Raw genomic sequence first — 24357 nt, 5'->3', positions numbered from 1 at the left:
GCAAGGATCCATCAGTAAACAAGAATCTGATCCACTTAATGTAAAATACCTAAATGTGTTTTTTTATATATTGATGTTTATTTTCGTAAACAAAAAATTAACATTCCTGCTCTACTTTTGTTTTTCATTTTCAAAATGTATATTCAGAAATAATTTGAGGAATAGATTAATATTCAGCAGCCTTAATACAGGAAAACAAATTTCATAAGAAGGATACATGAAAGTTGCCACACTGTCTAGCCATCAAGTTTATGATGATTAACTAAACCTGGGTAGATCCTGCTTGTGCACATAAATCAGCATAAATGGGTGTTTAGACTGCATGCTAGTGAGATTCTAGCAGGAAAGAACAAAATTAAGCAGCGTTTCAAGCTGTGAGCCATCAAAGACAAAAATGATGAAGTAACATCTTCTTCAGACAACAAATTTGGAATACTCATTATTATATTCTTAAATGTGTTTGGGAAATCGTATTGTAAATGATAGCCAGGAATAGAAGCCAGTGAGTGCGGTCTTTCGGTTGAACCGTTGAAGTACTAATGTAAATATGACACAGGCAATTCAAGGAATAAACCGTATAATAATCCGTTTAATAGGTTATGAGTACCAGCAACCTTGGGGATTTAAGACACGATATGCAAAAGAAATAGTAGATGACCTTTCCTGAAAGTCAAAAAAGACACAATGCCATAGCTGCCAATAATCTTGAGGCTCATTTTCAGTTGACGTTTAGTCAAAAGGTCGCAGCAAATGTTGTTGATCTGGCATTGTGCGTATATATAAAAACAAAAGGAGACAGGGTGTTCTGACCCATGATGTCACTAGTGCCCCACATAATGAAGTGGGGGCCTACATGAAGTCACACAATTTCCCATGCAATGTAGGCAGAGCTGTGTGTGATGTCATGTATTGTCTTCTGTCCCAATCATGGCCCCTGACATGTGTATTCAATGACTCTATGCGCACAATCACTTTAATAACAATACAAATCTGTTGATATATGTGTGTGTGTACATCTGCTTCATGTTACTCAGCGCCCGGAGCCTTCTGTATACACGTAACACAAACATTCTATACTACTGTACTATGTACCCACAAGCGTAAGTGTTGGGTGGTTAATGTATGCCCTTGTTTTCTGTGTCATACATTGTTCTTTTATATGTTTACTTCTTGGCCTCCAGACATATTCCTAACAATGTGCTGTCACAGACAGCCACCTGCTTTCACCAGAAGAAATCATTTCACAGCACAAATAGAAAATATATTTGCTCTGTGGGGAAGGAAGAGCTATAGTTCATAGCTCTAACAGAGTTATGCTGCACTTAAGGGGCTAATTAAAGATCGGAAATATCTATTATTTTATTCAGTGATTGATTAGGTGATTCTTGTTTTCATGAGATCTGCGGTAAAAGTAAGAATCACTGCTTATTATTTTACCCAGCGGCTGCAAGGTGACTTCAGTCCACCGAGGCAAGTGCGCATGCACAGGTAGCACTGGAACTGCACATTCACAAGCTCCGAAAGCATTCACCCATAACAACTGGATCCAGCATGTGTTCCCCTCATGGCAGATGAGTTCCCAGCCTGGGCAAGACTAGGAATGACTCGGTGGTCCTGACACTTTAAAGCAAGAAGCTTTACACTACGTTTGTATTCCCACGAAACATGTTCAGATATATCCAACTTGTGTAAGTATGGAGCACTGTTGGCTAGCGGCTCACCGGACATTTACCCAGATGTCCAGCCAATGCCTGTTCCCTATAATGGGGTAGAGGTCTCACAGATTAGATGGAACTAAAGTCTCTTTTTCCTATAATTCTATGTTTTCCTGAAACTTAAAGGTTTTTGCAAATGGCCGGTCACATCAAACTGTAAAAAAATGTAAAAAAAAGCTACTTTGTGCTTTGAAAATAGCAGTTTTATAAATGAAACAAACCATCACTTATTGTCCCCTTGATTTAATTTATGTGTGACTATGTGCTTTTTATGTTATTCATAGAAGCATTTCTCTGTGTAGCCCCTTGAAACAACGCAACGGGATTAAAAGCTACATTACTATTAAAGGCAGCTGTACTGCATAACTCGACTAATTATACTAAAAGATGTTTTAATACATAATAAATCTGACCTCGTCTAAGATAAGGTCTTGTAAGCTCCTCTAATTGATTCTGATAAAAGTCGCACTGTTTTATTTTTTAAAAGCTGGTAAAGTCCCATTATGCGCTACACGGAAGCCAACATACATACATATTTTTCATCATTGGAAATATTTTCTACATGTATTTGACAAACATCAAAGGCAAATATTCAGTGTTCGAGAAAAGGAATGTATTACAGAGAAATCACAATATGAACTTTATCTAACGCTTGTGGATGACCCTTATCGAGTGTTCAGCACGACCAAATAATGCATTTTTTTTCCTCTCCGAAAGAATAAATGCTACAGTTTTCACCTTGGTGAACCGAGCTGTGAATCCGATTTACTGAATCAATCAGTCTGTAACGTTACATAGGACAGTCACATTGAGGGGAGACTCGAAACCCAACTTCAAAAGTACATTTATGAATAATACAAAAGAAACGTTGATTTCTGATGCAGAGGAAGGAGCTTTGTACAGATTAATGACATTTATGCAAAATTCTAAAAACAGATGAGACAAGGATTACAAATTGATGAGTAGCGCCAAGGAAAATGCATAGTAATTACCTACTACTGAAAGTAATTATAAGAAGATCTGCAGACACAGAACTGGGCCAAGACATACTGACCAAATCTCCCTATTTAACACAGCGCAGGATCAGAAGATGGGGGTTGTTTTAAAAATTAATTGCACCCAAGATAAAGCAGTTTGCTTCATTTCTTTTTCCTGTACATCTTAACAGTTAGAATGGTGTGGAGATGTTCATATATTCGTATATATATATATATATATATATATATAAAACCCTGTGACATGACACCCAACATTTGAAATGTTACAATTTTATTTTGGGGGGCGAGTGGCAGGGCACAGTCATCCAAGACACGTTCATCTTACAATAGCTATTTAAATAAATGAGTAAGGAATTTATAAGGATAATGTAATTACTGGTACAATTTTATTTAGAAATCAATGTTCAGCTGTTTCTATATACATTATTGTGACTTTTAGGGCTGTAGAACACTGTGGAGCTCCTAGGAAAGAATCAGGGGGAGAAAACAGGACAGATGTAGTAATTGGGTCCAAAGGATGGAATGTCCATCCTAAATAGGGACACTTGGGAGGTACTTATCTGCACCGTGACTATTGCTAAGGTATCACCTTACTTTCCAGGGTCCTGCAAAACATGATGGCTGTAACGAAAAAAGGAAAACTGATATTTTCTGGATTGTAGCTACAGTAAATATTGAGATTATAGTTCTTGATATGGCAGGTGATGTGAAACATGATGTTATTTTTACTGCTCTTAAACGGGCAAATAGCATGCAGTAAAGCTTGCCATTGATCCCCGTAACCTATTTCTACACCAAGCTTTCACCCATCTCCTCTTCAGTATTTCTCCCTTTCCCGTTAGTTATTCTATAGAGGATAGAGTTTATTATGCGATATTAAGCTGTATGTTTAAGATGTTTAAATGTCTATGCTGGGCAAAGTTGTAACCAATATTTTTAAAACTATTTCTGTTCTATCATTTACCAACAATAAAAACGTTTCAGGGTATGCTGTCAGCGTAACTCAAGAACTCAAATAAAGCCTGTTACGACCAAATATAAGTCTTTACAGATACTTTTATTGTGTCTTTAGTTGTATTTTACATTGGTGCTTTTTTTGAAACATCCCTGTCGTTATTTGCAGGACACAGGACTCTTAGTCAATAGTTCTTCAAAGGCCAGGGAAAGATCAGGGTGAAGAGATTATTTGCTGGTGCTCATAAACGATCTACAAATTGTGGACTTTTAGTGGCCGTTGATGACTGGGTATGAATGATCCTCATGGCTCCACGTCGGAAAAAGGACATATATACAAATTCAAAAGCTTAGGTTAGAGGACCAGATGTTCATTTCAAGCAGGAGGCCTGAAGAAAAAGCTTGAGGGTTATATCTGCCCCATAATTCTAGGACAGGAAAATATAACCCTTGGCGAAACGCAACTCCATTCAACCACTTATCTGTTCCATTAAGACACACGGTACCATGGTAATCTAAACTACAAAAAAAACATTTGTTGACATCTACATCTTTTTATAATTTGTCACATTTCAGACATAAAGGAAATGTATCTTGTCCTTGTCTTTGTACCTTATACCTCGCAATGATGAAGAAAATGTAATAATGTAAGCAATTGCACTGTAGACCAAACAAGGTCTAGAGCAGAGGTTAGTGTTTGTTCACTATGCCTACTCAAGTTGTCATAGTCTGACAGACGCGATGTGACATAGGTTATTCAAGGTTCCTTTACATGGACGTTACATAGGTTTGTCAAGTTTGCATCCGCATCAAGCAGGTCTTGCTTCTTAAAGGGCAATTATCATACTAAATGGAACATTTTATTCAAACATTGAGCCGACTGTGGGAAACCTAGATTTCTTTCCTAATTTTTTTACTTTTACCTTTTTTCTTTATATGCAGATGTAATTATTGTATATGATCAAATGAAATACTGCCAGTATGACAAAAAAAAATTCAATCAGCTTTTTAAAGTGCCATGAAGATCAATGTTCCGTGAACCTGCCCATTAGTGTAAGTGTGCACTTCTATTCATGTAGCCTGTTATGCAGCAATTTAGAAAAAATCCAAGTATCCTCAATGGTAAAAAGGTTGTATTGGAGGGGTGAAAGACTATGTACCGTAAGGGTGAAAGACTATGTACTGTAGGGGTAAGCCTCACGGGAGAGCCCAGGAACTTTTGTTATGCCAGGAATTTTCTTATTGAGATGAGAACTGGGTGTAATTATGTTTAAAATTAAGTTATAAAAAGATTGTATTTTCTTCCAGAAATGGATGAGTGAAAAATAATTCTGCGTTGTTAAAAGGTTGTTCCTACAGTGGAACAAATAACAGAAAAAGCTGACCCTTTACCGCAGCAGCTCTCTAAATCTTAGCTGTATCTAGATATGGAACATTTATAAAGCAGAACTGACTTTTTTGCTGTGAGATCAGATCAAACACACCAAGTCACTTGTAAGTCCTCAGTTTCCCCGAGTGTCGGAGACATCTCTGGGGAATGCACTGTACAAATACGATACATGACATACTCGGTTTCTAGAAGGTATCTTGTAAAAAATACTACACATAAAAAACTTGCTTTATGCACATCCCATCATTTCAAATGGCCAAGGAAGGACATAAGTGACATAAGGACTTATGTCACTAAATAAGGCATTCATAAGAAGAATAATATTTCTAACAATTAAATATTCCAACCTCCTGAAAAAGAGTAAGATCAGGGTAAGAAAGAGGTATTTGGGATGTATACGCATATATATTTAACATATATATATATTTAATACACCTCCAGTATCTGCATTCTATAGTGTTAATGTCAGAAATCTCTCTATTGCCAGTTCTATATTAGAATTAAGACGATAGAGAGCACATGTACATTTGAGATAACGGATACATGTCTCAAATTAATTAAAATGTTTACACTAATACATATATAATATAATTAATGTAGATATTGCTTTAAGTTGTACAGATTGCTTATATAATGGTATATAAGTGCATTAAGCAGACAATATGTTAATGAAATAATAAAGTGATGAATAAATCAATGAACATCTGTAATTGTCTGACAACAAATAACGACACATAAAAATGATTTAGATGTAAGAAAATGCTCCAGATTTGTATCAAAAGCGGGTCAGGCAGAATTCACTGAGAACAGCTCTGTAAATACATCAACAAGTATTTTCATAACGTCCCACAACTAGGGATCTTTTGTTTGCCCCTGGGACAATATGAGTGATCTCATAGTTGGCATAAGTTCCAAGGCCTGTCCTGAAACTTTTCCGAATGCTGGCCAAGAAGTATATCCAGACAACTTCTCGTTTCATTGTCAGAGAATTCAATAGAGGTCTTTTAGTTCAGACAATCTCTTTCAGCTTTATTTGAAAAATAGTTAATAGTCACATATATCCCAGGCTTATAGTCAAGGTAGATAATCCCCTCTCTACGCACAGAGCTTGAGAAAGTCACATTGCCATCCGAGCACATGCATGCTACCAATGAAAAGCAGTACGATTTCTTCTGCAACAACTTTCCTTAAAAACGACCAGTTCTCACATGATATCTTTGCACTGGAGTGCTTGATTATTGATTTGGGCATCTCTTGCCCTGAAAGGGACAGTACAATGTCCCAGATAGCCTCACTAGAAACTAATGGATATTAAAATATTTATATACTTTCTTTAAAAACGTAAAAAAAACAGATTCACCTCATGTATTTAGAAGGTCTTAAAGGGCCTTCTCATCTATCATATGCATTAAAATACATATGATGGCTGAGGTGTCTCTTTAAGGGTTGGTAATGGTATCAAGTAAAGTTCTAAGCATGGCTCTTGAATACATATGTGAATGGTACATTTTTACTTTTTAACCTTGTATTCAATTAGTGATATTCTTACAAACTGTTACCCATATTTAGTCTTTCCCATTGCCGCTGCAAAGTTTCATGAAAAAAAATCTGTATAACCCTTTCGGAAATGTATGAACGCAACTGTATTCCCCACCCTAACAATAAAAAGAGAAGATGAATTGAAGTGATACATTTAACCATTCTCATTTTATACTGAGGGCAAATAGGAAATTATAGATGTAAATAAAAAAAAATTATTCATTTCAAGGCTGAGGTCCATTGAGAACTGGATTTACCTAAAAGTCCCCAAAACAATTTGCATTAAAAAAAATCCCTCCAAAAGTCCTATGCACACCCGTATAGAACAAAAGAAACACAACGATCTCTTTATGAAGTATAGAAAAGCCAACACAAAATGTATACAGAAAATATAAAATTAATAAGCATAAAATACATTTTCTTTAGTGACAGGATTAATGACGACGGTAAGAGGACCCTCGAGCATGGGACTTTTTATTTTTGTGCTTTTGTGCCTAGGGGCATCTGAGATGTGACACTCACCCCGGCTAAAGAAGGCAGCATCAAATATACACCAATAAATTTGATATAACTGAAAAAGGACTAAAAATCTAATTAATCATCGCGAACCACTTACTCCTACACTCGTCTTTTTCCAGCCAATGATTTACTATAGTTCTAGCTTGCTTACAGTTCAATATCAGGTACCGGTCTTCAAATACAATTAACACGGTAAAAAAACTCTTCAGGCTTTGCAAAAAATACTTGTGCTGAGCTGTAATAGCAAATGATTTAATTATTCGCAACCTAAAACCTGAAAATAAGGTCCATACGAAATAAGCGACTATGACATTTCAATTTCACATATGGTTTTCGAATGCTCATTGGTATTGTAAAGCTGGTTAAAGTGCATAAATACATTAAGCATTTAATACATTTTACTTAATTAATCCTAATTGCAATTTGTCTTCATAAAGAATCAATACGATTACTACAAGGCAGATGTTGTCTCCATATTAATGTGATCATGACATTAAGCAAAAAAAGTATTTACTATGGGGGAAAAGCACCCCCCACACACAGTTTTGGTTGCAAAATATAGTCACTTAAATTACAGGAAGTATTAACCTAAAATGTATAGTGATTTTTTCAGCCTCAAAAATGTTACCATAGGGCAGCAGTCCCTCTGCTGCATAACAAGGGGGCAGGATGATCAGGCTATTGGCACACCCGTAACTGAATGGACCAGTTGGGGAGATCAGCCCAGTTATACTTTCAAGCTCTGTGTCTAGCTTGGACATCCTCCATAGCACATGGTATACATGTCATGAGTCCTTAAAGGGTGGGGAGCCTGGACATGCCCTCAGCGGGGAGGACAGAGGTGCAGAAGGAATCAGCTGATGGTCCTGCCCTTGGTTGGCCCCAGCCTCAAATAAACACTGAGTACATAGCATTATTCCACACTATATCAGGGTACAGTTTATTGTACCGCAGCAGAGCTGTGTTCATTATGATGCAGGCGGATCCCAGAGAACTAATTACTTTTGTGGGCAGATTTCACCTCCATTCTCCTCACGCCCATATGGCTACTGCTACAAGAAAGAAATGACTTAATTAGGAAAGTTAATCAGAGGTCATGTGAGGGGTAGATAAAATGGATGGTCCCTCTGCTGTGCAGATAAAGTGGATATTTATTATGCATATAATGGTGATTTTAGCCTGTAAACACCACATCGTCAATGCATTAATTATAACACACTAAATGAAGTAGGACTTGGGAGAATGGAAGGTTCACTCTGAGCATGTCTACTCGTAACAGCTCGTAAACGATATTTGAAGATTCTACTAAATGAAGCAATCCAATTATCCTTATCCTAATTATCATATCCTCAAGGCCAGATTAAGGAACTTGGGGCCCTGGAGCAATTATACAAAAGGGGCTCCTCTTGCTAGGTATTTACCAAATCTACTGCTTGCCTCCTTGATGTGCTTCATAGCCAATCCTTCATGCTCCCTCACTGACACTGTGCAGGAAGCGATGTCATTTCCTTGCACGCAGAACAGCGAGGGAACTACGGGCTACATCCTGTAAGTAGTGTGGGGTATGGGCCCTACAACAGAAATGACATCATTTCCTGGAATGCAGTATGGGCGAGGGAGCTACAGGCTGTAAGTACTGAGAGGTAGGGCCCCTTGCAGCTCAGGGGTCCTGGAGCAATGACTGTGTGCGCACAAAAGAAAACAAAGTTATTTTTGGAAACTGATCTTACGACAACAGCAACCAATGGGTGTCTCGGCTTACTGGTCCATTTCACTGGTCGCTATGATGATTTTTCATAATTAACCCCAATTATTATAGCTGTGTTGTATCTTTACCAAAAACAATACTCTCTTATTTTCTAACTGCCTATTTCCGCATTGTTTAAACAAAAGGATAAAGTTGTTGCAAGATGTTTTATTTTATATATTAGTATACACTACCAAAGGTGTGGGGTCACTTAGAAACGTCCTTGCTTTTTGAAAAGTCTAGACATTGTTAATGTGCAATGTTACAGCTAGAAGGTCCTTGTTTTCCATGAAAACAGCAAAGTGACCCCGAACTTTTGAATGTATTTGTGTGTGTATATATATATATATATATATATATATATATATATATATATATAAATTCAAGCAGCTTTTTATTTTCCTGAACCACATTGTTTGCATCTTCTTCGCTATTGTCAATGCTTACTGCTTTCTTCTCTGTGGTCTACCTCCCAGCAAGGTCCCTGCTCCTTATCCTGCGCAGCGGAGACCTGCTGTCACCGCAGCCTGTTCCTTGGGAATACTGCTGATTTAATCTTGCACTCCTGTCCCTCGTCTTGGCAGTAAATTAGGTAAACATTAAACACGATACGTGAATATATTTTTTTTTCCTTCCAGTCAAGCAGGGTACATTGAGCGTGACTACTATTGCTAAGAGACACAATGCCCAAACTGCTGCAGGTTTCAGGAATATAACGCATAATATTGACAAACCTAAAAGCATAAAAAAACAAAGGGAAAATACAAGTGCAAACTTCCACTACAAAGTAGCACATGTGTCTTATTTCCCTTGAAAGACAGTAAATCAACAGCAAATAGTCTTGATGTTTCAATGTTACTATTCAATAAGTCTTACAATCACTACAGCAATGTGACATATAAAGAAGAGCGCCCTACACAGAATAAGGAGAAATGGAGGCTCGTTTTTTTTTTTAAATCGATACAAGATAATGGTTTCCTGACTTGCAAGTAGAATGTTGAATATTAAATACTAAGCACTTCCAAGCCTTAAATCAATATATATAGAAATGGCATTCACCGTGTGCAGATACCACAGGGGCTTACTTAAAGCTCTTAGGACTGTTACGTCACAAAAAATCTGGAATAAAACACAAACCCGGTTATTGTCTGGATTTAGTTTCAGCTCTTTTTAGCTGAATGAGAAAATTAGCACTAACGCCACATTACAGGTGGGTAAAACAGGCTCACACCTCCATGTCGGCTTCCTTCCGACCTTTGTGCTTTATCAAAGTTATTTGGAAGAAATAATTAGGCTCTAACATGTTTAGAAGGGGATTACTATATTAAATTTCAGTGCTCTGAATAGATATCACCTTTTGTTTCATGAGTACCTGTTTAATCCATTAAAAGGACAACCTGTCATTGAAGAATCCATGGTTGGGTCATATAACCGAGGAGTATTTAAAATAAATGTGATCTGGAGTCCATGAATACATGCAGCCATTTTGTTTCTAGAACAACCACCCCCCTCCGTCTGATCCTTTTACTTATTGAAGCGAGTCTATATACATTTTTTGACAGGTGAGGATCAGAACAAAAAAATACATTTTCAACTTTGGTATTTACAATATCGGAACATTGTTCTAATTTTATGTTAATCTTCAAATTTTGGATTACTTTGACAAGCCTGTTCCAAGCTTTATTTCTCAAACAGGCTTTTGATGTAAAAGGTTGTACCAACGTATAATTTAGGTGCCAGGAAGGAATATAATCATAATATGTGTAAAGTGGCACAAACAGGAGCCTGGAATTTTCAATGCCCGTTTATGTAAATGAATAGTATTCAAACACTCACAGTATCTATTAAAGCCGCAGAACAGGCCTTGAGGTTGACAGTTTCCCTTTAAATGATAAACATTGAATTTGCACAGCCGTACGAGGTATTTTACCCCACCACATCGCTTTCAGAATGCGCTGGCACTAGATAAATAATAGGTAATGATACACATACGGACAGCCCTAGGTACCAACAATATGAAATGCATCACCTTAGCATCCAGCATGAAATGGCAGCAATGTGTTCACGGGACTGCATATTACTGAATGAATAAGCAGTGACCCGGATGATACACTGCAGTGTGGCTTTTTAACCAGTGCAGCCTTGCAGAAAATAGAGGCTATTCACTAAGTTATTAGTTGTATATGAGATGTGGTGAGAAGTTACATTTTCCCCTCGCTGTACTGACTATGTATTATGATGCTCCCATACGGGGGTGCTTTTTCTAAGAAAAGAACTGTATTGGTCACACCAGTCAACTTTTCCTCAAACTAAACCTCAACTGAGATGGTCCTCCCTCTAACCGCTGAGTTGGGGAGATATTTTAACCAACACCTCAAATCACATATACACATTGCGAGAGTCCTGTGGTTTCAACGAATTGACTTCACTATATATATATATATATATATATATAATATATAATGAACGCTCCACCACAAGGAGTTTCTACTCTCACCAGCTCTCGCTTTAATGACTAAACCCTATAGTTTGCCATTTTCCCACTTGTTGTTAAGACCTCAAACATGTTCCTTGGCTTATATTTGTTTATTAAGTAGATAAAATGCCCCCAATACACCTAAACAACAGTATTACTATATCCAAGCAGTGTCCCCACTAAGGTTAGTACTATAAATTCTACATACATACATGGTGCTCAGCCCAACTTGGTATAGTGTCACAGTTAACTACTTATATGCTGGACTGCTAAGCAACAAACACTGTTGTCAGTATTTATTTCCGTAAGCCCCATTTATTATAATAATACAGCCAATTTATTCGTCTTGCTGGCTGACCTGCCCATTACACTTGTGAATGTATTATGTGCTAAGGCAATACCCCTGGGTCACGCAGCTCTATGGAACTGACAGGTTTCAGAGCTAGTATTAATAACATTGCCAGGAAAATACATCTAAACTAAAATGCTCATTCAATGTCTGAAATACAGTTTCTCTAATAGGCAAACCTGTTTCGATGTCAGCTTTATGACATAAAACTATATTTAGGAGACTGGCCTATAGTTTGATTAATGCACGGCATGATCTTTACAATGGTCTGTGTAATTAATAGCAAGTAGAAATCACAAAATTAGCAATGTCTAGGTTTTATGTGAGAGTGAGGATGAACCCGGATAAATGATTAAAGCTAATTACAATGAAGTATGCACAGTTTTGGAGATTTATGCAGATTTCCCACAATGCACCATTTTTTAATCAGACCTAGTTAATACTGGACAAAAAAATGAGCCACGTTCCATCGTAGGATTTGCTTCACAGACTCTCAGAAACCGCTTGTGTGTCTACCTATTGCTACAAAGCTGCCACCAAGTTAAAATAAATACAATAAGCTATCAATCAGGATACAGTAATCCTCCGTTTTGAAAACTTGAGGACTATACATTAGAAATGCAGAAATACAAGAGTTACACCGAGTGTGATACTTCCATAAATGATTCTAGAACTATTGGCACATAAGGTTGTTCAGTGACTGCAAGAATATACACCTTTTTCCTCCCTAATTATTTATACATGTGTTTCAAATTACGTTTATTCACTACATTTTTAGTTTATATTTGAAATGGGTTTCATATATAAATATACTGTACTTGGGAGGACGGAATAATTCAGTGCATGGTCAGGGCAGGCAGCACAGTATCAAGATCTTAGTGTTATGTCAGGGCCACTGGGAAGCACTCAGAGTAAACTATTACAGTTTTACAATCAGTATCTCAAGTCACAGTCAAATTATTTATGCTTAGGATTTACTAAACTGTGTAGAACCGAGACAAGGCAAAGAAGAGTGACAGAAAGCTATTTGTAAAGTACCAATAGATCAAACACAGCCAGTCACAAAGGGATAGCTCATTGTAATAGCTTGCGTTGTTCCTTTATTATCTACTGTATGGAAATGAGGATGGTTACCCATAATAAAGAAACTATGACTTAAATCTATGTTCTACAAAATATCAACGCAGCATTTTGGTGCCCAAATTGAGACATCAGTGTTGGGGGTACAACTAGGGCAGGGAGGGGGCACTGCCACCCACCCATCTTGCCCAAAAAGCCACCGTGTGGCACAGCTTCAGAGTGATGCTCCCATACGGTCAGACCTCCACTGATTTTACAGTTCACTGGGCTGGTCAGGGGAGATCACAATAATCTCCCAAATGTCCCCCAAAATATATATAGACATGACACATTGGTTATTGATAAACCATTACTACATTAAATAAAAAAATACCTAAATACATTTAGGCTACATATAGAAAATGCCATACAATTTGGAAATTCTCACAAGAATATACCATGTGATCTAAACTGTGCTGCAGAAGTAAGAAAAGCAATATGTTAGTAATATGCTTGGACTGTACACAGAAATAGCAAATATATTCCTTATGTAATTTTGGAGTCCATCAAAATACTCATTAACGGCTCATTATGTTGTAATTGAGAACATAATGGGGTTTGCAAGCTGGAGATGCGTGTTTGTAATATGTATACACACTCCATGTGGCTCGTACACTTTTAACACACTGAATGATCACTGGTGCAGGTGTGCGCTCGGTTGCCGGAATAAAATTAATTCCTGTACATTGGTAAGCGCTAGACAAAGTACGACACCAAGTGCAGGTGTGCCAATACCGATTAAAACCTGCTGGGTCATCTGCGTACAAATATCAATTCACGTAATCTACGTTTATTTCTGCCTGCAAACAAGCAATGGTTGGCATAGCTATGGGCATGGAGAAACACAAGCATGTACATTTCAATTTCTGTCCATTTATTAATAAAGACGTGTCACGCTCACTCACTGGTGCACTCACTCGCTCGCTCAATGTTCAAATGCACAAGAAAGTACGTACTTTCTTTTCCTCTTAGGGATCAGTGAAACAAATCTTCATTTGCCTCATTATCCCACTCGTTGCAAATTCTAACATGGGCTTCCATGAGAACTACTGCAACTCTTATATCCCAGCCGGTTTGCAGAGATAATACTCTTCCCCCCCCCAAGTGCATTTTCAGCCTACAAGCCAGTGATATCAGAAGATGAGATCTTTACGGCATGTCCTCCATGGAGAGAGAACACAATTGTTTTATCCGTGAAATTATCCATATGTAGTTTGAAAATAAACAAAATGTTTATCTAATCATCTGTATGCAACGTGTCATCTTAAACGTAATGTCAGACAGAACTGTTGTTGTTCCAAATAATCTCTTTCAACTACACTTGCTCTGACCGCAAAGTAAAGCAAATTGCTCAGAAAGACAACATGAAATACGAAAGTGACTAATCATTTGCTTTTACATATTTTCTTTCCATTTACACTTTGGTATGAACTGGCGATGTCGATCAAGTACAAATAATTGCTTTCCTTCCTCACTTCATTCCCTGCGGAAGATGCCGTCTCCCACTGCCTGCTTTGCAGTTTTGCAACAGATGAATAAAAGAACATTTGCTTACATTTATAATTTGCATGGTATTAGTCTAAAGAGAAAGAAATAAATAAATGGAATGTGGTTTTACACAAGTAAATGACAAACAAGCCATTAAATTTCCTTTCACATGAACAACACCACATTTGTATTTCATTTTACCACCTGCTGGGGCTTTTCATAAGAACTTAACTGTAAATGGACACATTTAGATCATCTTCAGTTGTTAAGGATTACTGAACATACGACTGTCTATTTTAATGGGCACTCTCTTCTAACTTTCACTTCACCTCTGATTGAAAATGAGTTTAAAAAAATAATTTTATATATAAATGTATATACACATTATGTATTATTAACAGAGCTGCGTCATTCGTTGGCTCTTAATAACTAAAAGGTAATAATATTAATTTACTGAAATAAGCTAATGTGTTACATTTAAATAGAACTAAGAGAGAATAAAAAACGCATTACCTAGTGAATGTAATTGTGATGACTGATTATAAATATTTTGATATAGGTAGGTGTGTGTATGTATATCTTCACTGTCCAGTGCCAGAAGGCTTGTTTTTCCCCCAGAAATCCCATGGTGCTGCCACAACCACAAGGAATTCTGGGTAGGCGAATGCAATGATCACTTTTTGCCTCTATATCCACTTTATATGGAACCCTTGAAAGTAATTGCTCGCTGTACAAGACAGCCTTTAGACAAAACCCGGGTAAGAGATGCAATCGACAGATCACCACTCATGGACAGCTGCTTTGTCCTTAATGGGACTATTAGATTTCTACATATGGAACAGTCACGATTTCACTTCTCTTAGTGTTAAAAAAAAAAAAAAAAAAATACATTCACCTGATTTAACACTTTGAGTACTAGAAGCTTGAAGATGTCTCCAATTAAATGGTACAAGTGGATAAAAAAAATCCATTATGTAATACCTGGCTACTGCGACATCATTATTTCAAGATTAAGAATAATATAAAAGTTGCCTTTTGTACCTATAAAAACCTTGAATTAGGAGCTTTTTTCCCAGCAACCTGTAAAGAATTTAGCCCTGAACGATCAAAGCTTTATCACTACCTCGCAGTCATTTGTGCCGGCTAATTCCTTTACTCTCCCAAGGCTTTTAACTAAGGTTTGTGAAGGTCCAACTATCTTTTTCCTTGCAATGAGCAAAAAAAAAAAAAAAAAAAATCCGACAAAGGAATACCAACCCTATCCCGTGATAATATTCCTAATCAAAACGAATCCTTTCTGACCAGCAGTATTGTAATCCTTTAGTAGAGGACACATTTTTTTCCTTTTTCTGCTTCTTTTTTTTGTATAAAAAGCACTTTGCCGACTTAAGAAAGGAAAGCAACAATACTTGGCATCCTGCAAATTCATCTGCGCTTCAAGGACCAAGAGAAAAATAAGTGTGATGAGTTTTTATTTAAAGATCTATAAGGTGCTTTTTAGTCTAGCATACAGTACAATGAATCTAAAAAAAAAAATAAAAAAAAAAAGAAAATGCTTCACATTGTATGGGATTTGGACAACACAACGTTTTTAGTTAATTACCAATTGAAAGCAGTGAGTTAGAAAATGTCATGTTAAATGTGTTCTTTTATTGGCCGAATATAACATATACTTCAATTAAAGGACAATTTACGAATCATTTTCAGAACATGCATGAAAGAATCCATTCTAAATATATTTCTATATACATACAAAGCAAAAAAATCTCAAGATATCATATATCAATAGATGGCCCGTGTGTGAGGTGTGCTTGAATTAAAGCGCAAAGACAAAGACGTGTATTTAACATTTTAATTTTAACCCCTGGTGGCTAAGGTAATAATTGCACATAATTAAGGGCAAAGTCTGGAAGTAAGAAGCTGTTATTGGCCGTATAATGAGGAGTAATGAAGCCTACCGATTCAAGCCATTATCCCAGAAATAGCAGCTTGTGCCTGGTATGGAGTTTATTGCTGCTATTATGAACATGAAGAGGAAAATGTAGAAAAGAAAAAGAACTTACATTATTCTTGGAAGATGCATTTTCATCCAGGTTGAAACAGAGGGCACATTTTCTACATTTCTGGTAGATTTATCACCTATTCATTGAACAAGCTGATAATGTTTCTCCACAAGGCTGTTCCGTGTAGGAACGTCACGTGACCATGGTCTATGCAGATCTATGGCCTTCAGCTTGTTATGCGTTATGGCTGCCATGTAGAGAACCAATTCATCAGTGGGTTGAGGGAACAGCAAAACTTAGTCTGTACAAGCGTTTTAAGGTCAGAATAAGTATTGCAGTGGACCTTTTTTTTACGTACACAATTCTGTTACATGAATCCTAAATATTTCCTACAATCCTATGTGTGATTTTATTGATATAGATGCACCTAACAAGCACTAAACAACTGAGAATTAGGAGGGACAGTCCTACTCTGGGCCCTAAATCACCCTTTCATCATATTTCATCCCCTGATGGCCCTCTTTTCTATTATCTCAATCGTTTGGTGGGTATGAGTGCATCCTTTTGTTCTACATCCATAAAAGTTACAAAGGGGTTTATAAAACAACAGAAAATGAAACAAAGGCCTCCTTCTTTGGCCATTTCAAATGTTGAAAGCTATGAACAAGACATTTGGTACCCTTAATGTGAAAAGGTAGGAACATGTTTTAGGCAGCTTAAGAGTTGTGCTAGGTCTAAATATTTCCTAGGTGTGTGGAAAGTAGAGTCACTTAGAATCTGAAGCCGAACAAGCATTTTATAAACCTATCTGAGGTCTCTATCTATATTTTTCCCACCGCATTTTTTTTTGTTTTATGGGTAACCCAACATTCCTTGTGCATACTGGACGCATACATTTCCAAAAAGACCGGATTATGATAATATCAGATGAAATACATTAAATGAATTTAGTTTTATGTTCCCATTTTCTTACTTAAGCAACATAAGACAATCCCCATTATATTCCGACTGACAGTCTGAGACAAAGAAAATAAAAAAAGAAGAAATATGAAATATAAAGCACTTGAATTTTATAGCAAAGACAGACAACAAAAAAACCTCAATTTAGAAAAACATGTAGTAATAAAAAATATATATTTTCTTTGGAACCAGAAAGGCTAAGGATGCATTGTGAGCAGGAAATTAATGTTCTAGATCTCATTTCTACAACACAGATCAACAAATCTTTAAAATCTCTTGACATTTGGTGCACATAGTTCCAAAAACATCACAGTTTTAGCCAGTACTAACACAGGCTGGCTATTTTTTCCATCCTTGTGACACATTCCATTAATGAAGTAATACGAATAATATGTTTGTTGATTAGAAAAGATGACTTCTATAGCAATGAAACAACATTACACCTTTGAAATGAAGTTCTTTTTTTACCAGTGAAACCCTGTAATTGCTGTAACCACCATACGTGGAGGTTTGCAGAAAAGTTTGTAAGAATGAATGAGCCGCACCATATGGTCACATGGCATACATTTTACATTGCTGTAAAAGTATAGTGGGGAAGAAAATGTGTAGCAACCCAGGCTACACCAGCAGATATATCAATATGGACTCTGGCATTCTGTTGAGTTATTAATGGCAAAGATGGATCATTTGTGTTCTGGTAAGACTGTCCTCCTAGGTTTCAATTACTATAAATACAGGTGCTGTATATGAAAACAAGACCACAGACTAGTTGATAAACAAGAAAGCCATAGAAGGGCTAGGACAGCTCTGTATTCCATTGCTGTAGAGAAAGAAGGTGCCAGAGGGATGTCGACTGCCCTGACATCTCCCCAGTCCAGGTTAAAATGAATGTTGGTCAAACTGTAAACGTGCTACATTCACAAGGCCTTCTTACATGCGTTATCATCAGATAAGTTACATGCTGTAAATCTACTGCACGGCAAGCAACATCAATGCCAGATAAAAGGCAAAACGCTCTCACAGAAGTACCAAGTGCAGCAATAAACCTGTTGGCGGGGCGGATTTACTGCTCACCAAGGCTAAGTGTTGAAGAGGTCTTTACAGGGTAATTTGTCATTACTGAAATTTTGTTCTTGTCTACTTCTTTAAAACCCAGCAAATTGCTCCAGGCAAATATATTGTCATCATTGATCATAACAAAAACCAAATTGTGAACCAAAGAGAAAGGATGTACAAAACCAATTATGGAGTAATTCAGTTACAAAAGATTTGGTTAATAATATTGGTGAACTACTTAAATACAATAAATGGTTTCCATTGAATGGGTTACTAATCTACCCATTCCCAATGGAGAGAGCCACTTGAAAAGCATTAACATAACACTAAAACAAATGTAAACATTGCTAATCAAAAGACATTGTGGTCTACTGCAGCTAATTTGTAATCATATCTTATTTCTTAAATTAAATAGGTGTGGAAATATCCATAGATTCCTTCTAAGGAACCCAGCAAAAACAAAATTGTATAAAAATGATGGCAGGTATAAAAAGGGTTAAAAACCTGTCTTAAAAGAAGTATTAATCACATATACATCAAACATAAGCAACGGTTACAGATGTGCTTTATGCACCACAGTGATTTTGAAGGGCAGTGCAGTGAGTTCGCAATGGTCTTCACTTCACTATAATACCGAAGCGTAGTGAAGAACAGTCTAGGAATCTCAAACGGCCGATTAAGCTCCAGCTGAATGCTTTGAAGCACTGAGGTGTAATCCCTAGCCTTTCAAGCTAAAAAAGAGAAATAATTCTTAATAAACTGTTGCATCGAGAGAGAGAGGCTGATTGAGACTGTCGGGTAAAGAAGTTAGTCATAGAGAAAAGGAAGCTCCTATCATTTAACTTTGCGTAAAGCATGTCCTCTAGTAAATGTGTGGAATCCTTGTAGGTCGGATTTCCCTTTAGGGAATGTATAATATGATTAGGTACAATATAAAAATTCATCAAACCAATATAAATTTCCGCCGCTTGGCCCGTACGGGCATTCTAGTGATAAGGCTACTAACTGATATAGATAGATCAGTGAAATAATCCAGTCATCGCTGAGAGATACCTTTTACTTCTCTTTCATAAACAGCCTCACTGCATGAAGATCAATGGCTTATTGATTCTCACTCAATATTAACAATACAGAGACTAGACCTGATTTTTTAAATGTACCACATTTTCTGCTAGCTTGGATAATTGAAATCAATCACTCTGCTCAGCAGTTAAAATGAATGTAGCTGGCCAAAGAACAGATAAATAAATAACATTTTTGGTCTTCTTCACTTGTATGACTAGGACTGAAAACCGGGTCTGTGGGACCCTCAAAAGGTTAACCTCACATGTAGAGGATGCTTTTTATTTAGTACGGGCGGATCTGACATGAGATTTTAAGGTGAAAAACAAATTGGTTTGGCAAATGTGGAAACCTCCATTCTACACAAGCAGCAACGCTCTTTACAGGTGGCATTTCCATTAAAAAAAAAAAGTATGTTAATTAAATATTAATAAAAAGCAGGGAGGTAGGGACCTATAACTCAGAATGCACCGAATGCACCGAATCTCTTGGCCACTGTCTGTTCTGCATGATCCTTGGTTCCTTTAACATTTTAAGAGTTTGAGCATTCAGCTAGGACTGCAGGATTATAAGCGGTGAATGAATTATTTACTTGGTTTGCGTAGGCTCCTTTCAGCAAAGCATATCAATCAAAACCTTGGTGTCATAGTCCAGCGAATCATAACTACAGATTTCCTCAACGGAACAATTCATTGGATGCTTAGTGATGCAATCAACGGTTTGACAGTAACTGAAGACTGAAGTGGTTGTATCATCAAAAAGCATAACTTTGTCATAGACTTGAAGTTAAATATTATATGCAAAATAAGAAATGTGCTTTCTTATAGGAGAGGAAAAGAATGAAGTAGGAAAATGATGTATTTTATTGATTTCCAGAAAAATAGTCAGACCTGCATTATTTATCCACTTCTCTCCCCAAATGGTATGTTTCCAATAGTCAGTTCAAAATGGCTGTTTGTAATTGTGTTCCAAATACACTTCACTTTTGGCTGTGTTTAAGACTAAAGCAGGAAAGCCTGGAAAACAGGCTTGTGGTTCCAGGTTACAAAAAATGGAGATGGTCAGAAAAAGGGTCCATAAGCCATTGTGATAGCACATTAGTATTAGTGGGTTAATATTCTGAAGGGACTAAGCTCATTTAGAATGTTTCCCATGTATATATTTAATCCTATTTTGCAGAAGTAAAGACCGCGTCTGCACACACAAATTATGCAATTAGTTCTCATTGAAAATGTTTCTCATGGGAATCTAGGAAGCTAACAGGCTGTCAAGGGTCACAAGGTGAGTTAAATATCACAAGCGTGCCTTACAATTTGATCACATTGTCAGGACATAATCTTGGAATGCGTTAATACAATTAAATTCCATTTATTTTAAAGCTATACAGAAATGGCCAACCATCATAAAAAATCTTAAGGTAAACTGACAGGTAAGTAGGAACAATTTTTACCTTGTAAAACCACAGAGATATACGATGAAAACTCTTCAGACACATGGCCCTAACCTAATCTAGCTTGATGGCACATTATGCAGCATTCAGTGCCACTGGTAAAGACACCTGCCATCGGCTGAGTCTCCAGGTACTGTGACCACCAGGTCTTTAGCTGCTCTACTCTAAAACCAAACGGCTAATGGGCGAACCTTACTTGGAGTCCAAATAACGGCCGGGTTAATGTCAGGCAGTGTCCAAACCCTGTTAATAGTTTAGCTGAGATCAAAACTGAGAAGACAAAACTGAAATGTAGTGCACCAAGGATCACTGAAAACTCACTCCATGGGCAATGAGGAGATGACAGCACCTGGATTAAAAAGGCACCGAATTGAGAAATGCAAATATAAAAATAATGATAATCTGACCAGATTAGGACAAGATCACCCTTTTCTGATGAGAAGCTTGCAAATTGTGTACAAAAACAGAGAAACCTTTTTTTTTTTTTTTTTTTTAACTGAAATACTCCTACTGTGGCTATCTGGTAACAATGCTAATACACACTTTTATTAATAATTAAAACAGCCTGGCTTATAAAGCACTTTGATAAAATGCTTCAAGCTAGAATTCTTATTATCAGTTATTGTGGAGATCCCATGATGCAGAACATTAGTTTTCATTATTCTACATTTTTTTCTCTTTTATTTTTTTTGTTTTAAACCACATATGCCGTTTAAAATCTTGGCATTCAGCATTTGATTATAAAAACCTTATGAAGCATGGACAGAATGATATGATTCTGTCATCCTTTTTTTAAAGCTGACCAGCACTGTTTAAACGATTTATTACTTTTTTTGTTTATTGTCATGCTTTCTTATGAATTATGCCTTTTTTTCTTGGCTATCATTATATTAACCTTGTTTGGCCTATAGGTGTAGGAATTAAGACCATCTCAATAGTCTCTAGCATCATAAAAGATCAGAATGCCTGCAGAGGGAAATAAAAAAAAACAGTGACATCCTGGGAAAAGCAGCTCTTTAATATGCTTTTTCATCCATGACAAAAGAGATTTCAAATAATAATAAGTGTGAGAAACTACAGTTTCTCTTTGACCACTGGTGTAGGAAGCTTGGGTGTATAGCACAGCTAGACAAAGAAGAGAGACATAGTCTGGCAATTAATGGGAAGGAGGAACACCCATGGAGTCTGTTTGGTCTGTAGGGATGGCTCTCACAAAGATTACCAAATAAAACACAAATGGATCTCCTGGCAGGAATTATAATTAATAACCTTCACTTCTTTGTTCTCTTCTCAGATACCTTATCTTGAGGACATCCTTTAAGTGTAGAAGCTCCTGAGGACTTTTGGTAGTAATTCTAGTGACGAGCATTGTATTGTTCCATAACATCTTGAGCTGTGAAACTTCAGTACACGTTGAGTTAACTGCACCTTTGCAGGCACTGCTTGTATATTAAATGTGGACATGGACAAGATTAAATTGAATTAAAAAAACAAAGAATAAAAATAGATTGAATCATCTCAACACGTAGGTCGACGTTTGTTAAAATATCTTAAAAGCAGTCATCCATGCACACTCTCCGTAGAGAGGATCAGCGCTACTGGCAGGGGCTACTAGAACTCGACCCTGGGCTTGACCCACCCAACTACACCACTTAACATATAGGCAGCTTTTATGCTTTATTGATTAATGTCATTTATTTTTGGTGGAAAAGACATTTAAATTGACTTATTTTCATCCAGTATATCGTATTAGGAGTTAAGGTAATTCATCATAGGGGAAGGTTAATACTGTTTTTGTGCAAAATAAATGTACCATGGATTATTGGTAGGATTTTTAATAGGATTTTTAACTACAATGTTTTATATAATAATATAATAATCCAGTTTGTGATAGAATTTTTTTTTTTACATTTTGATACTTTTTTTTACATATTTCCAATAAAACAACAAAAAATGAGAGTGACGCTTTTTAAAAAGTACTGTATGCATCTTTTCCTGGAGGAGATTTCAAAACGTTTCAACAGGACTGAAATAATGACATTATAAACAGGCTTAGGTTTAATGCTTTGATGATACAGTGGAAATGACAATAACTGACATAATAAGATGGTCTGTAAACAAAATGCATCAATTATGGAGAAAGATTCTCAGAATGCACAGAACGTTCAGCTACCCCCGAGCGGCGAGCGATCCTAGCAACAGAGACCACGTTCACTCTCATAGAGCATCCCTCTGGCTCATTCAAATGTGGCATGAGGTAAAATAAATTGTTCATAAAATATTTCCCGGAAAGGAGGTATTACCACAAGAACATTTTATTTTACTGAAAAAACAGGTATTTCTCTCTAACAAGGTCATTTAACAGTCTGAACGTCTATTGAAAAGGAAAAAAATACGAGCATGAGGTATATATGTAGTCAGGCAAAAGGCCATTTTAGAGGCAATACTGTTTGCCAGCGTTACTACCAAGTAAGAAGTAAGCATGGGATAGGCATAAAGACGACAAGCACTGGTTAAGATCTGATGTTTTCTCTGTGAGAATTAGGGTGACCACATCGGCCATGTTTTCCAGGACACATCATTTTTACATATTGCTGACCAGCCCGGATAAAATGTTGCCCTGCGGTATGTGGGATGTATAGACTTATGGAATGGAACTGGTTAGTCAGCTATACATTCCCCATGCTGCAGGGCAGCATTTTATCTGGGCTGGTCTGCAATATGTGTCCTAGAAAACATGGCCGATGGGCTCACCCTAGTGAGAATCCAAAAGCACGAGGCAGAAGTCACTACATAGTGAGAGAAACTTCTTGTTGTAACCTTTCTCCTCCTATGAAATAAACTTCCCTCCTAAAAGTTATAAAACCCTGCATCAATGTTTGTACGGGAAAAATATATCACAAGTCACTGATTTATATAGCTAAACGATGCACACAAGGCACCTCACACATGCAGGAGAGCCAAGAAACACAAAGTGGTTTGGGTTGTTGTTCATCCTTAGGATAATTAAGCATGGAGTTTGCCGTGACATCCCGAAGCCACCATCGCATATTAGCTGTGGAGACATGAGCTTTGCGTGTAGCAGAAAAGAAAAACTCCAAAACTAGGTAAGTATATGACAAGTGTACTTGAGTGTCAAGTATTATCGACTTAAGCTGTCTCAGTTGGGTTTGTACCTAATCCTTTCCATGAACGGACACACGCGGATTTATACCCAAGTTTTGACTCTCTTCCAGTAAACAGATTAAAGATAAAACGAATTTGAAATGTTATAAACTTGATCCACTATAAATCACGTGTGTTGTCTGATGCTTCGGAAGTTATACACTAAATGTACTTTATAATGCCCTCGCTTGTAGTCTTGCTTGTATCAATACAATTAGCTTAGCCTTATTTGTGTCTTGTACTTCTGTATTTGCTATTTAAGATTATGCATGAGTAACGGTGCTCATAAAAACTCAAATAAAACAGATTATAAAAAAAAAAAAAAATCAAACTCCAGCTATAATAGAACATTGTGTGATTTTACATC

The 24357-nt window shown here is 36.8% G+C and overlaps 1 protein-coding gene across 1 annotated transcript in view; it reads right to left on the bottom strand.

Annotated features, from left to right (window-relative positions):
* FBXL17 (F-box and leucine rich repeat protein 17) overlaps positions 1-24357 on the bottom strand; it is a 246722-nt gene that overhangs the window by 19735 nt on the left and 202630 nt on the right. The gene's annotated exons all lie outside the window — the stretch shown is intronic.

The sequence above is a fragment of the Spea bombifrons genome, chromosome 1, assembly GCF_027358695.1.
Source record: "Spea bombifrons isolate aSpeBom1 chromosome 1, aSpeBom1.2.pri, whole genome shotgun sequence".
In the NCBI taxonomy this organism is placed as follows: domain Eukaryota; kingdom Metazoa; phylum Chordata; class Amphibia; order Anura; family Pelobatidae; genus Spea; species Spea bombifrons.
The sequence above is the reverse complement of the archived record's forward strand: the minus strand, read 5'-3'. Positions and strand labels throughout refer to the sequence as shown.